Raw genomic sequence first — 12441 nt, 5'->3', positions numbered from 1 at the left:
CTAGGAAAACTCTAGGTGATAGTTCATAGCTTTGTGTTGCAAATTATTGTAAGGAATGTGCCCATGTGGGTTTGCATATTGTATTTCAAAATTCTATAATTCTACATTTGCAGTGATAATAAGAAGTCCATACTTTTTTCTCACAAATTGTTGTTATTTCTTTGTTTATGTTATGTGCTTGTGGTATTAAGGGGAGCACCCTTCATCACAACAATGTGAAGAAGTAGAAGGATTACCTTTCTTGTTGCCTTGCTTGGACCAAATAAAATTCAATGATCAACTTTGTTGATTTAATAGATTTCAAAATCTTGAATCTATAGTTGTTCAATTATTTGTCAATTCAAATTTTAGATAAGGTAGGTTGGAGACAAATTCACCACACTTAAGATGTTTAATAGTGAAGGGAAACTTACCTATCTTCAGAGAATTTATTTTGATTGGTCCTCAAACAATAAAATGAGTTTTATGTAATAAAATGATGAGTAGAGATAATATGATATTTTATTGGAGTGTTTAATTGTCAATTATAAAAATAATTTAAAATTTGATAATTTAATTATTTTACTTAAAGAAGCTATTTTTAATAATAAAATTGAGTTTGTTGATAAAAACCTCAAATACTTTGTGTATATGACATGTTTTGTGTATATATTTGCATATATTATTAAGTCATCACATGTATATTACTTATTTGTGGCATATCATAAACATTGGGATCCAATTTATCATCTATCATACAAATATCCTCTTTAACCTCCTTTAATATAGTGTTGAAAAACAAAATAATAATTTTGTGTTCTCTTTCAATATACATTTTGATCCCTTGTTTTGATCATTTTCTTTAATAGATGTCAAAGACACTTCTTTGATACTCCTATGATTGAAATTGACAACATACTTGTCATTTTCACTAGCTTCTACATAAATAAATGAAATTTTGTCTAAATTTCATGAAACAAAATTCAATATTAAAAATCATTTATTTTAAAACATCAAAAAATTAAAAATTAAAAACATAAGAATTAAAAAAATCATACTATGTCCATGAATGTTTGGTCTATTATCCACTTAAATTATTCTTAAGAAACAAGTCTTGTTAAGTACAAGATTGTTTTTGAATTAAAAAGTAGTCAAAGTAAGGGGGTCAACCCTTACAATAGACAAATTGGCATACAACCAACAGATTACCCCCTACTACTACTAATCCAAGCAAAAATAACACCTAAAGGATCATTAAAAAAGTTTTACCAAGCAACTTACTACTATTGCTTGAAACAGTACTACTTAAATTGTAAAAGTTTATAAATAAAGATAGAACCACTTTATACCACACTAAGTTCTGTAACCAACAAACCATAAAACACAAGAAACCAAGGGGAGTAGGCCCTAATTGGGCTTCTTCTCATCCTTCCCTTTAAGGAGGATGTTGGCCCAATCCTTAGCTAGGAAGTCAAACAACATTCTGGAGTCTTCATGAGTCAAGTCCCCCTCCTGATTATCCTTCAACAGGTGCAGAGTAGTGGTCATCATGTGTGTCACCTTGATGGTGAACTTTTCCAAATTTCTTACTCTTTCCTCCAAGGCATCCACTCTCTCCCTCAACTCTTTGTCAGCCAACTTGAAAATCTCCTCGGGGACCTCTTGCTTACTGCTCGGATTACCTTCCACAATGTCCTTGTCAATTTCTTGAAAAATTGGGGGGTTAGAGATAATCTTATCTTTAGGTATAGCCTTAGTAGATGAAGACACCATCATAGGGTAGGAGGCTTTTTCCACTGTATTAGGGAATTGGTCCTGTGTGAGGTCCATACACCCCATAGTAATTGAGGCAGAGACATGGATCATCTCCTTACTTCCTTTAGTCCCACCACCTTAGCCAAACCTTGAAGAGTCTGAGACTTCCACCTCCTTTTCCTTATTATTCCCCACACCATATTTTGAAGTCTTGTATTTTATTCATTGTTTGGGGTGGGCCATTTCCTTAGAATCTGAATCCTCCTCCTACAAGGTTGTAGACCTCAACTTCCTTTTAGCTTTAGTTTTTGCAATTCTTCCAGATCTTTGCCTACCACCTCTCACCTCATCCTTAGAGTCTTCCAACTCCTTCTCCTTCCCTTTCTCCATTTTTATTTTTTTACCATGGGGGGAAATTTTCCTCTCCTTAGGGGACCTAGAGGCTCTAGGGCTAGTAATTCTTAGAGGAATATGTTGGGGGTGAGGGTTATGGAGAGTCGGGATATCAACCTCCACAATCCTAGGGGGTAACAGGGCTAGGTGGAATTGGTAAAGACAAAACAACAATCCCTAATGGAGGATAGTACAATCCTAGGGGGTAACAGGGCTAGGTGGAATTGGTAAAGACAAAAAAACAATCCCTGATGGAGGATAGTATAATTAACCCCCCTTTCATCTTCTCCTTAACATCAGAAACTATATCCACTAATTCATGTAACAGGAATAACATAATAGAAATATAATCATGATGGTGGAAGTGATTTAGAAGAGGAAAATGATAATAGTAACAAACACCATACCTACTTTCAAGGGTTAAATACTTCATCAGAACCAAGCAAACTTCATTCCAAGGCTTTGGAAGTTTCTCCCATAAAAACCCTCCGCAATGGCGAATGGGTTCTTTACCCTCTAGAAAGAATCGATTTAAGTTGGCTTCATCTGCAACCCTAGTCACCTTCCACCACTTTCTCCCTTTCATCACCAAGCCCATCACCAAAGAGATAATTTACTCAGAAATCTAGAATGTAATACCATTAATAGTAACCTTCCTAACCTCCCAAGAGTTAACAAATTACTAAGAATAGTTATCATCAAAGCCATTCATTACCTCCATTAATGGGACCAAACCACCCTCTTTAAGCATGTACCAAATTAGGGGTTTACAGGAACTTTCCTCAATCATTGTAGGCTTAATACGTAGAAGATCTCCCCCCATATCAGTAACCTTCACCAGAATTCTCTCTTCTTTCAAAACTCCAAACCAAAGCCAAATATTAATCTAGTCATACTCATGCAAAAAAATGGGTTGCACTAAGTACTCATAAAGGCCTTTTCTCTCATGAAGGCCTATGTCACATCTTGGCTTAGTTATCACATGCCAATTGTCGTTACCCCAAATCCATTCTTTTCCATCATTCCCAATAATTTGAAACCTTTTAAAATTTGAATTTTTACTTAGCACCAAGCATGAAGATATGCATAAGAAAATCATAAAAAATACACCCATATCATCCTCCAATATACTTTCCCTTTCAAGCCATGCAAATGTAGTATTATAAGTACCCATTTCATCATTCCTTGTCATCTATCCATAGTGAACTGACCTCATTAGTCCACTCATCACCGAGTTGTCACTAAGATACACAAATCCTCTCTAGCAGTACTTAATCATGAGATAATATCCTTATTCACTAAAAGTCTTACCAAATTTGACAACACTCTAAAACCCCTCTAGCAAAGTAGGCCGTACACACTCAAACATAATGCTGCCACCCCATTACCCTCCCAAAAAATATGCTTCAGCTCCAATCTTTTGAGGATAAGTTATAAATCCATTATATCTTCTATCACCCTTTTGATCACCCATCCCTCTTTCATGATGCCTTGCATAGTTTCAATAATAATTTTTGAATCACCTTCTATCCCCACATTCTCCCATCCCACACTAATAACAATTTCAAGCCCCAAAAGAGTGTCATGGCTTCTACAACATTATTGGATATTTTCCCTAGATTACAGCATAGGCCAGAAGCATTCTGCCTTTACTATCTCTAACCATACCCCCTCTAGTCGAACCCTCCTCACTCACAACACCATCAAAATTAAGTTTAACCTTTTTCTCCTTAGGGGGTCTCCATCTCATCCTTTTTCTAGCAAGTTGCTTGGAATTGTCAACCTCCGTGAATCCTTCTTCAAGGTTCTAATTCTTGGCAATCCTTTGTTTAGTCATATTGGGGGGAATTGTTAGTTTCCTTCACTTGCAACTCTTCATATTCTCCACTATCAGCTTGAATATAATATGTATAACAATCTCCTCACTCCTTTCTTCATTTTTGAAAGCTCTACTGTTTCTCTCCTTCTAAACACCCTAGCAGACATGGGGGGGGATCACTTTCCATGATTGGATAAAAAGGGAGTGGAGGAACATGCTTTGCCAATTCTCAATAAATTAGTCTATCCCCTTATCAAACACCCAAACCATTTCCAATTTTTGTAACAACCTACCCCATATATTAATAACATAGTTACAATCTAAGAATAGATGGGGGATATTCTCTTCCTCACTTTTATAAAGGTAGCATCTGTTAGGTAATTGGAATCCCCTTTTCCTTAAGTTATCAATGGTAAGGAGTTTCCCATGCATGGATACCCACTAGAAAATATTTACCTTCAAGATCATATGGCTAAACCAAATTCTCCTCCAGGCTCCATATCTTTCTCAAAAATCATCCTATAGGTAGAACCAACGAAAGACTCCCCAGACGTGGTCTCCTTCCAAATAAAGGTGTCATTTTGAGTGACCCTTGGGATTTTGTAACCTTTGAGGAGCTCTTCCAGTTCCTCCACCAAAATTCCACCATCTAAGTGACCCTTTTACAATTGTATCTTTTTTTACCTCCTTCTTGGTCCAATAAAATTCCTCACCTTACTTCCTACCTGCAACTGGAGGTAGTCCCTGAGCCTACCATACTTCATTTGGACCAGGGGTTTCCCAACAAGCCAAGTATCCTCCCAAAAATTAATTAGATTACCATCTCCTACCATGAACCACCTCACTCATTCCCTAAGTAAACTTATGTTCTTTAATATGTTATCCCAAACTCTAGATCCCATAGGAAGGTCATTTCTCCAAATGTGGTGAACAAAATTCAAATTTCCTAGATACTTAGCTTTTAAGATCTTACACTAGTTTGTTAGTGTAGTTTTTTATTTCCTAGTGGGTTATTTATTTTTCCCTATATTGTTAGGTTTTTCCTAAATTTTTAATAATCTCACTTAGGTTAATAAAGCATGTCTTATTAGGTGAGTGGTTGCGAGGTGTCACTTTCCTACATGTGAGCATCCATTAGCTATCTTGGGAAGATACTTTGCTATCTTTAGTCCGATAGATGGTTTCTCCTCATTGGTCAATGTTGCCACCTCCTCCCTCTTCCTGGTCTATATAAGCATCCTACTTGGCTTGTATTTGTTATCTCTTGCTTTTGTATCCTCTTAATGTTGTTTTGCTTCTAGCTTTTGCATTACTCTCTTGGAGACTAACTCTGTGTTGCTATTTTGTTTTTGTATCATTTGCATTCATAGTTTATATATCTATTCTTTGCACTAGTTTTTCGGGTTATTAATCTGTTCAGATTCTAACATGGTATCAGAGTCATTCTATGTGCAAGAGTAGATTTTAGTTTCCTTATTTGAGAGATTCGGGGGGGGGTGGGGTAAATATATCTTATTGTAGGATATTGAAAATCCAGTACGCTTTTCTCTTGCATCTTCAGATGATCTTGAGAATCATAAAAGTTTAACAAAGACGTTTTTAATCTTTGGGGTGTACATGCGTGTTTTATGAAATCTGGGTGATTGCCACATTTTTTGTTATACTAGCAACATTTATGGCTGTTCCAACGCATCCAGGAGGCTTGAGAAAGTCAAATTTGGCTTTCATTTCACCAAGATCAGAGATCCTCATACAAGTTGCAAAAACTAGGGTTTCAATCTCAAATTTGACAACCAACTTGCATATTTGGTGTTTTCAATCAATATTGCAGGTGCCAACATGCCATTGATTGTCTTAGGTAGCTGATTCAACCTTTGCATGATGTTTTTTGGTTGTTGGGGTCATTTTTGTTGCTAAAGGCATCTGATTTACACTACAGCTACATGTTTTGTACATCAGCAAGAGAAATGCCTTCTGGATTTTGTTTGTAGCACAGAAAAACCATTTGGGTATCTTTTAGTTTTTGCATGTGATCTGTATATTTTTCATAATTGAGCATGGAAAGCTACAACCGTACCCCTCTCCCTTGGTAGTCGCATATTTGAATGTAGTTTTCAAATGCCTCGTTCTTTCTCATACAAACTCTAATTCCAATGATTCTTTTTATGATCTTAGCTATCTTTTTGTGCTCTATCCACTAGTGCAGTCATTTTTTGATTTTCATGCATAAATTTTTCAGAAATTGCAGATTCTCAATCATGACTTTGCACAATTCTCATTTTGGGAACTTTGGAGGATCATACATTTCTTATATGACCTTGTATTGAGGTGATTCTTTTTTTGAAAGTGCATGATTTTTCGATTAGATCAAAGTGGTGCTATTCATTTCTCTGAGTGTTGTGTCAAAGTTGCATTTTCAACATATGCTCTTTGTGAGGGTTTTGTAATGCATTAAAATCAAGACCACTTAGTATTTCTTGCTAGTGGTAGTTGTAAACGCACTAATATAAAGTGCCAAATCATATTTTCTTGGGGGGGTTTCTTTGATTGAGTAAAAAGGGGGGGCATTGTCTTGGCTGGATTCTCTTCTTTTTAGCATTTCTTCTCTACATTTCTTCATCATGGATCAAACAAAAATGCCCATCCTAACTCCATACAATTACTTTGAGTGGAAATCACATGACAATTCACTTAAGGAAAGATGGATTAAATAGGATAACTATGGGACTTGACACTGAACCTGATAAAGATGAAGATAAGCTTAATTGGTTTAACAAATGTGATGAGGCATATGGAACATTGTGTTTGTCTGTTTCTCCTGATTTGCTATTTCACATTGAGTCTTTGGATACACCAAATGAAATATGGACAAAGCTAGAAACACTATTTGGCACACAAGATTCAATGAGGGGTAATATGTTGGAAAATGAATTAATTAGTCTAAGTCCAGGAAATTTCACCACAATCCAAGATTTCTTCACTAAATTGAAATCACTAAGGCTATAGTTAAAACAATGTGGAATTGAAAAGGAATGAACAACTGATTCTTAGTATTCTCTCTAAGCTTAGTTTAGAATATTCTATGTTTGTCTCTACATTCTATGCTACTAAGAGTGCACTTGGTACTCAATTCACTATGTCATCTTTAGATGATTTTGTTGTCAATCCGAATTAGGAACAGGACAAGCTAATCCAAATGGGCACTCTTAAGTCCTCTAGGTCACATGCCTTGACTACCAACTAAAACACAAAAGAACAAAAAGGACAAAGTAGTAACAACAATAGTAAGGATAAGAAACAAAAGAATAGCAAGGAGAAGAAGGATTAGATATCGGTTGCTTCAAAAGAAAATATTGACACTCCATCTTCCAAGGGCAATAAACCTAAGAAAGAAAGGGTCCAATGTGCCTATTGTAAAAGATCCAGTCATGATGAACATAAATGTTTGAAGAAACAAATTGATCACTTGACAAACATTCTTGAGAGGAATAATATCAATGTTCCTGAGTCTATCAAATAAAGTTCTAATGAAGGGTCTAAGAAGGCAAAAGAAAACAACAAAGGGAAATGAAAGGGCAAGGCCCTTGTTGTAGTGGCTTCTTCACCATCCACTTGGTTTCTTGATTCAGGTGCTTTGCACCACATGGCTTCATCTAAGGAAGAACTTGCATCTTTGGAGCCATGTATTATGCCTTCTATTTTGATGAGTGATGACACTCCTGTTGAGGTGTGTGAGAGAGGGTCTTTTGATGTGGGGGATGGCACATTCCATGATGTTCTTTGTGTGCTCTCATTATGAACTAATCTCCTATCGGTATACTGGATTACTCCCATAGGGTCAGGCAAGTGGGTTGAGTTCACTCCTAATTCAATGGAGATACATGAGTTGCATAGTGGTTCTACAATTGCAGTTGGGAGAGCAGATCATCAGTCATGACTCTATTTGTTTTCTCACTTTGTTCCTAATCCTCCTTCAACTGTTCTGCTCACTCACTCTAATGATGTGAGAAAATTATCACATGAGTGGTTTGGCCATCTTAACTTCTGCTACTTGCATCAGCTCAACCAGCAAAACATGGTCACAGATTTGCCTTCATTTCAATTTTTAGGTGGTGTTTGCCAAGGTTACATTCTTAGTAAGCATCCTAAGGAAAAGTTTGACAAAAGTAAGACATGGAGAGCTTCATAGATATTAGAGTTAGTTTGTAGTGATTTGGTTGGTCCATTTCAACATCCTTCTTTCAACATGGCCTAATGTGTCCTCACATTCATTGATGACTTTTCTCAATATACTTGGGTGTACTTTCTCAAACAAAAGTTAGAGGTATTTGATCATTTTTAGGACTTCAAAACTTTTGTAGAGAAGCAATTTGGAAAGCCATCAAAGTTTTGTGAACTAACAATGGTGTTGAGTATGTCAACCACCAGTTTGAGAGATTTTTCACTTTAGAGGGGATTGATTTGCAACATTTAGTTCCATACAATCTTCAACATAATGGTGTTGCATAATGAAAGAATAGATCCTTGAAGGAAATGGAAAACCATATGATTCACTCTAGATCTCTTCCACCACAATATTGGGCAGAGGCCATTAACTGCTCTTGTTATATCTAGAACTATGTTCCTCACCGAGCCTTGAAGGGAGTTACTCCTTTTGAAGCTTGGAGCATTTAGAAACCATTAGTTAAGCACTTTCAACTTTTTGGCACTCCTACATGGGCCCACATTCTTGCAAAGAAATGCAAGGCCTTGGATCTGTAGAGCAGACCTTGTAGAATTGTAGGTTATCCCGATGGTGTAAAGGGTTATTGGTTGCTCCATCCTACTACACATGAGTTGTTCATTGAGAGGAGTGTTCAGTTTGAGGAGGGATCTTCAAGATCACTTTCTATCACTTCTCCAACTCCTTCTACTTTAACATTGGAGTCACTTTGAATACATGACAAATCTTCTGATGAGTCAAATTCACCTGAGCAGTCTTCTATCTCCACTTCCAATGTAGAGAGTGATTCAGAGGACTCACCTCCTTCCTCTCGTAGTCATCATTCAAAGGTTGATGATTCCCCTTTAGATTCTCCATCTTCTACCACTTTGGGCTAGACAGACCTTGCAGTCTGTAGGTGATTGGGTTGGAAATCCATTAGACACCACGAGGACTCGTTCATAGTTCCAAGATGCTCCACATGTCTTTATTGCTACTGCCTCAGATCCAAAGTCCTTTTATGAGGCTTCTCATATTCCTAAGTGGGATATAGCTATGTAGGAAGAGTATAGTTCCTTGATGAGGAACCACACTTGGGATCTTGTCACTTTTCCTAAGGGAAGAAAACTTGTTCAATGTAAGTGGATCTATCTGACAAAATTTGCAAAAAATGGGTTGGTTGACAAGAATAAGGCTCGCTTGGTCGCCAAAGGATTCTCCCAAGTTTTGGGATTGACTACTTTGAGACATTTGTGCCAGTTGCCTGAATGAATTCCATTTGACTTGTTCTTGCCATTGTTGCAGCTAATTGTTGGGAAGTACATTAGAAGGATGTGAAGAGTGCTTTTCTTCATGGTGACCTTCATGAGGAGATCTACATGGAGCAGCCATAGGGCTTCCTTCAGGATTCTTCACTTGTGTGTCATCTTTGGAAGTCTCTCTATGGCCTCAAATAGGCTCCTCAAGACTGGTATGCCAAGATGGACTCCTTCCTTCTATTAGTTGGGGTTCACTCTATGCCATTCAGATCCTAATGTCTACATTCTGCAATAGGGTGATTTACTCCTATTTTTGGTTTTGTATGTTGATGACTTGTTGATCACATGAAGTTCTTCACCCACCATTAAGGCTATCAAAGTTTCCCTTCATGACAGCTTTTTGATGAATGACTTGGGCTTGTTGCATTACTTTCTTGGGATTGAGATCTTTCAATCTCCTTCTAGGATCACCGTCACATAATCCAAGTATGCTCTAGATTTACTCTCAAGGTTTCATATGGCTAACTATAAGCCTGCTCCAACTCCCTTCATTTCTAGAGTCAAACTTGAGGCTCAATGTTCTTCTCTACTTGTTGATAGCACTTTGTATCGACAACTTGTTGGGAGTCTCATTTATCTAACTCATACGAGACCTAACATCTCATATGTTGTAGGCATGGTCTCTCGATTCATGCAAGAGCCTCATGAGCTGCACTGGAAAGTAGCAAAATGGATCCTTCACTACATCTAGGATTCTCACAATTGTGGGATTCACTAAGCAGTAGGCATTGAGCTTGAGTTGGTGGGCTACACAAATTCATATTGGGTGGGTGATTCTTAGCATCACAAGTCTACTTCAGGTTATAGCTTCTCACTTGGTTCAGGTCTTATTTGTTGGTTGAGCAAAAAGCAGTCTGTTATTGCTCTATCTTCTACTAAGGCTGAGTATCAAGGGGTTGTGAATGCCACCATTGAGGCCATCTGGCTTTAACATCTTCTCACTAAGATTGGTATCCAGATCAAACAACCATCAATCATATTTTGTGACAACTAGAGTGCCATTCATATCTCATGGAATCTAGTCCATCATCAGCGGACCAAACACATAGATATCTACATGCACTACATCTGGGAGCTCATCCATGGTCACATCATCGACCTTCACTATTGTCAGACTTTTGAGTAGGTTGATGATATCTTCACCAAACCCTTCACTGAGAGAAGTTCCTTCATTTGCTAGCTTTGTTGGGGGTGCAGGATGCTTCATCTTTTGAGGGGGGGCTCTTCCTCTCACTTAGAGTCCTAATTTTTTTTTTTGGTGGGGGGGGGGGGGGGGTTCTCTTTTCTCTCTCTTTTGGGGGAATTTTATGTACATGGGTACCTCATTAGGCCTGACTTGTCAGGACCCATTTGTACATCCACCTAAGCTTCGCTTATGGAGGGTGTTAGTGTAGTTTTTAAAATTTCCTAGTGGGTTATTTATTTTTTCGTATATTGCTAGGTTTTTCCTACATTTTTAGTAATCTTTCTTAGGTTAATAAAGCATGTCTTATTAGTTAAGTGGTTGCAAGGTGTCACCTTCCTACATTTGAGCATCCATTAGCTATCTTGGGAAGATACTTTGCTATCTTTATTCTGATAGATGGTTTCTCCTCATTGGTCCGTGTTGCCACCTCCTCCCTCTTCCTAGTCTATATAAGCATACTACCTGGCTTGTATTTGTTATCTCTTGCTTTTGTATCCTCTTAATGCTATTTTTATTTTGCATTACTCTCTTGGAGACTAACTTTGTGTTGCTATTTTGATTTTCTATCATTTGCATTCATAGTTTAGATATCTATTCTTTGCACTAGTTTTTTGGGTTATTAATCTTTTCAGATTTTAACACAGTTAGCCTCCTCCTTAATTAGTTTTCATCCAACCTTAGTAAGAAGATCATTATTCAAGTCTAAAATCTTTTTGATACCTAAACCTCCTCCGTTTTTTGTCTACACATAGTTTCCCAACTCACTAGACTTAATATGTTCTTCTCTTCCCCCTCCCTCGACCAAAGGAAATTTCTTTGAATTTTTTCCATCTTCTTCGCCATAACCTAAGTGATTTTGAACAAGGAGAGGAAGTAGATCATGATCCCTTGAAGGGATGAAGTAAAAAGTTGAAGCTTACTTGCACTACTCAAGGTTTTACCTTTCCACCCAATTAACTTTTTTCGCATCTTTTCCATAATGGTATTCCAAAAACGATTGCTTACCTCTGTAACAATCAAAGGAAGCCTCAGGTATGTATCAGGGAGGGAGGCAGAGTTGTAACCCAAGATATTATCACCCTGCTCTAGATATCTAACTCAGCGTTGAAGAAGAAAACCTTACTTTTATCTAAATTAATTTTCTATCGCACATTAATTGCATATATCTCCAAGACATGTTTCCAAGCTTTAGCTTCCACCACTAAAGAGCCTCCACTTAGGAAAGTATCATCCCCAAATTGTTGTATTACCTCTGTCAGAATAGAGGTAGTAGGTTTGATGCCTTTGATCTACCCTTCTTTCACTTTTCTCAAGAATGCTCTTCCCAACACTTCCACAACCATCATGAACAAACAAGGGGAAATAGGGTCCCCTTGTCTAAGACCTCTTTCTCCTCTAAAGTTTCCCTAGGGCAAATCATTCACGAACACTGAGTAATTTATAGTCTCAACCATCAATTTAATCAATTTTATAACTCCCTGACTAAAAGCAATATTCACAATGACCTCATATAGGAAAGTCCAATTAATCCTATCATAAGCATTGGAGATATCTAACTATAAAGCCATACCTAGATTACCACTCTTCTCCATAGAGTGTAGCACCTCATGAGTAGTTATAGCAGCATCAAGTATTTGACATCCTAGGACAAACCCATTCTGATTTTTCTTAATAAATTTATGCAATAGCAACTTTAGGCAATTCACAATTATCTTGGAGAAGATCTTATAAGTGGTGTTACATGGGCTAATGGGTTTGAAATCAAAAAGAGCCCTCGTGTCCTTAATTT

This window comes from Cupressus sempervirens, chromosome 3 (genome assembly GCF_028749045.1).
Source record: "Cupressus sempervirens isolate cs-2001-9-10 chromosome 3, ASM2874904v1, whole genome shotgun sequence".
In the NCBI taxonomy this organism is placed as follows: Eukaryota; Viridiplantae; Streptophyta; class Pinopsida; order Cupressales; family Cupressaceae; genus Cupressus; species Cupressus sempervirens.
This window is presented reverse-complemented; position numbering follows the sequence as displayed.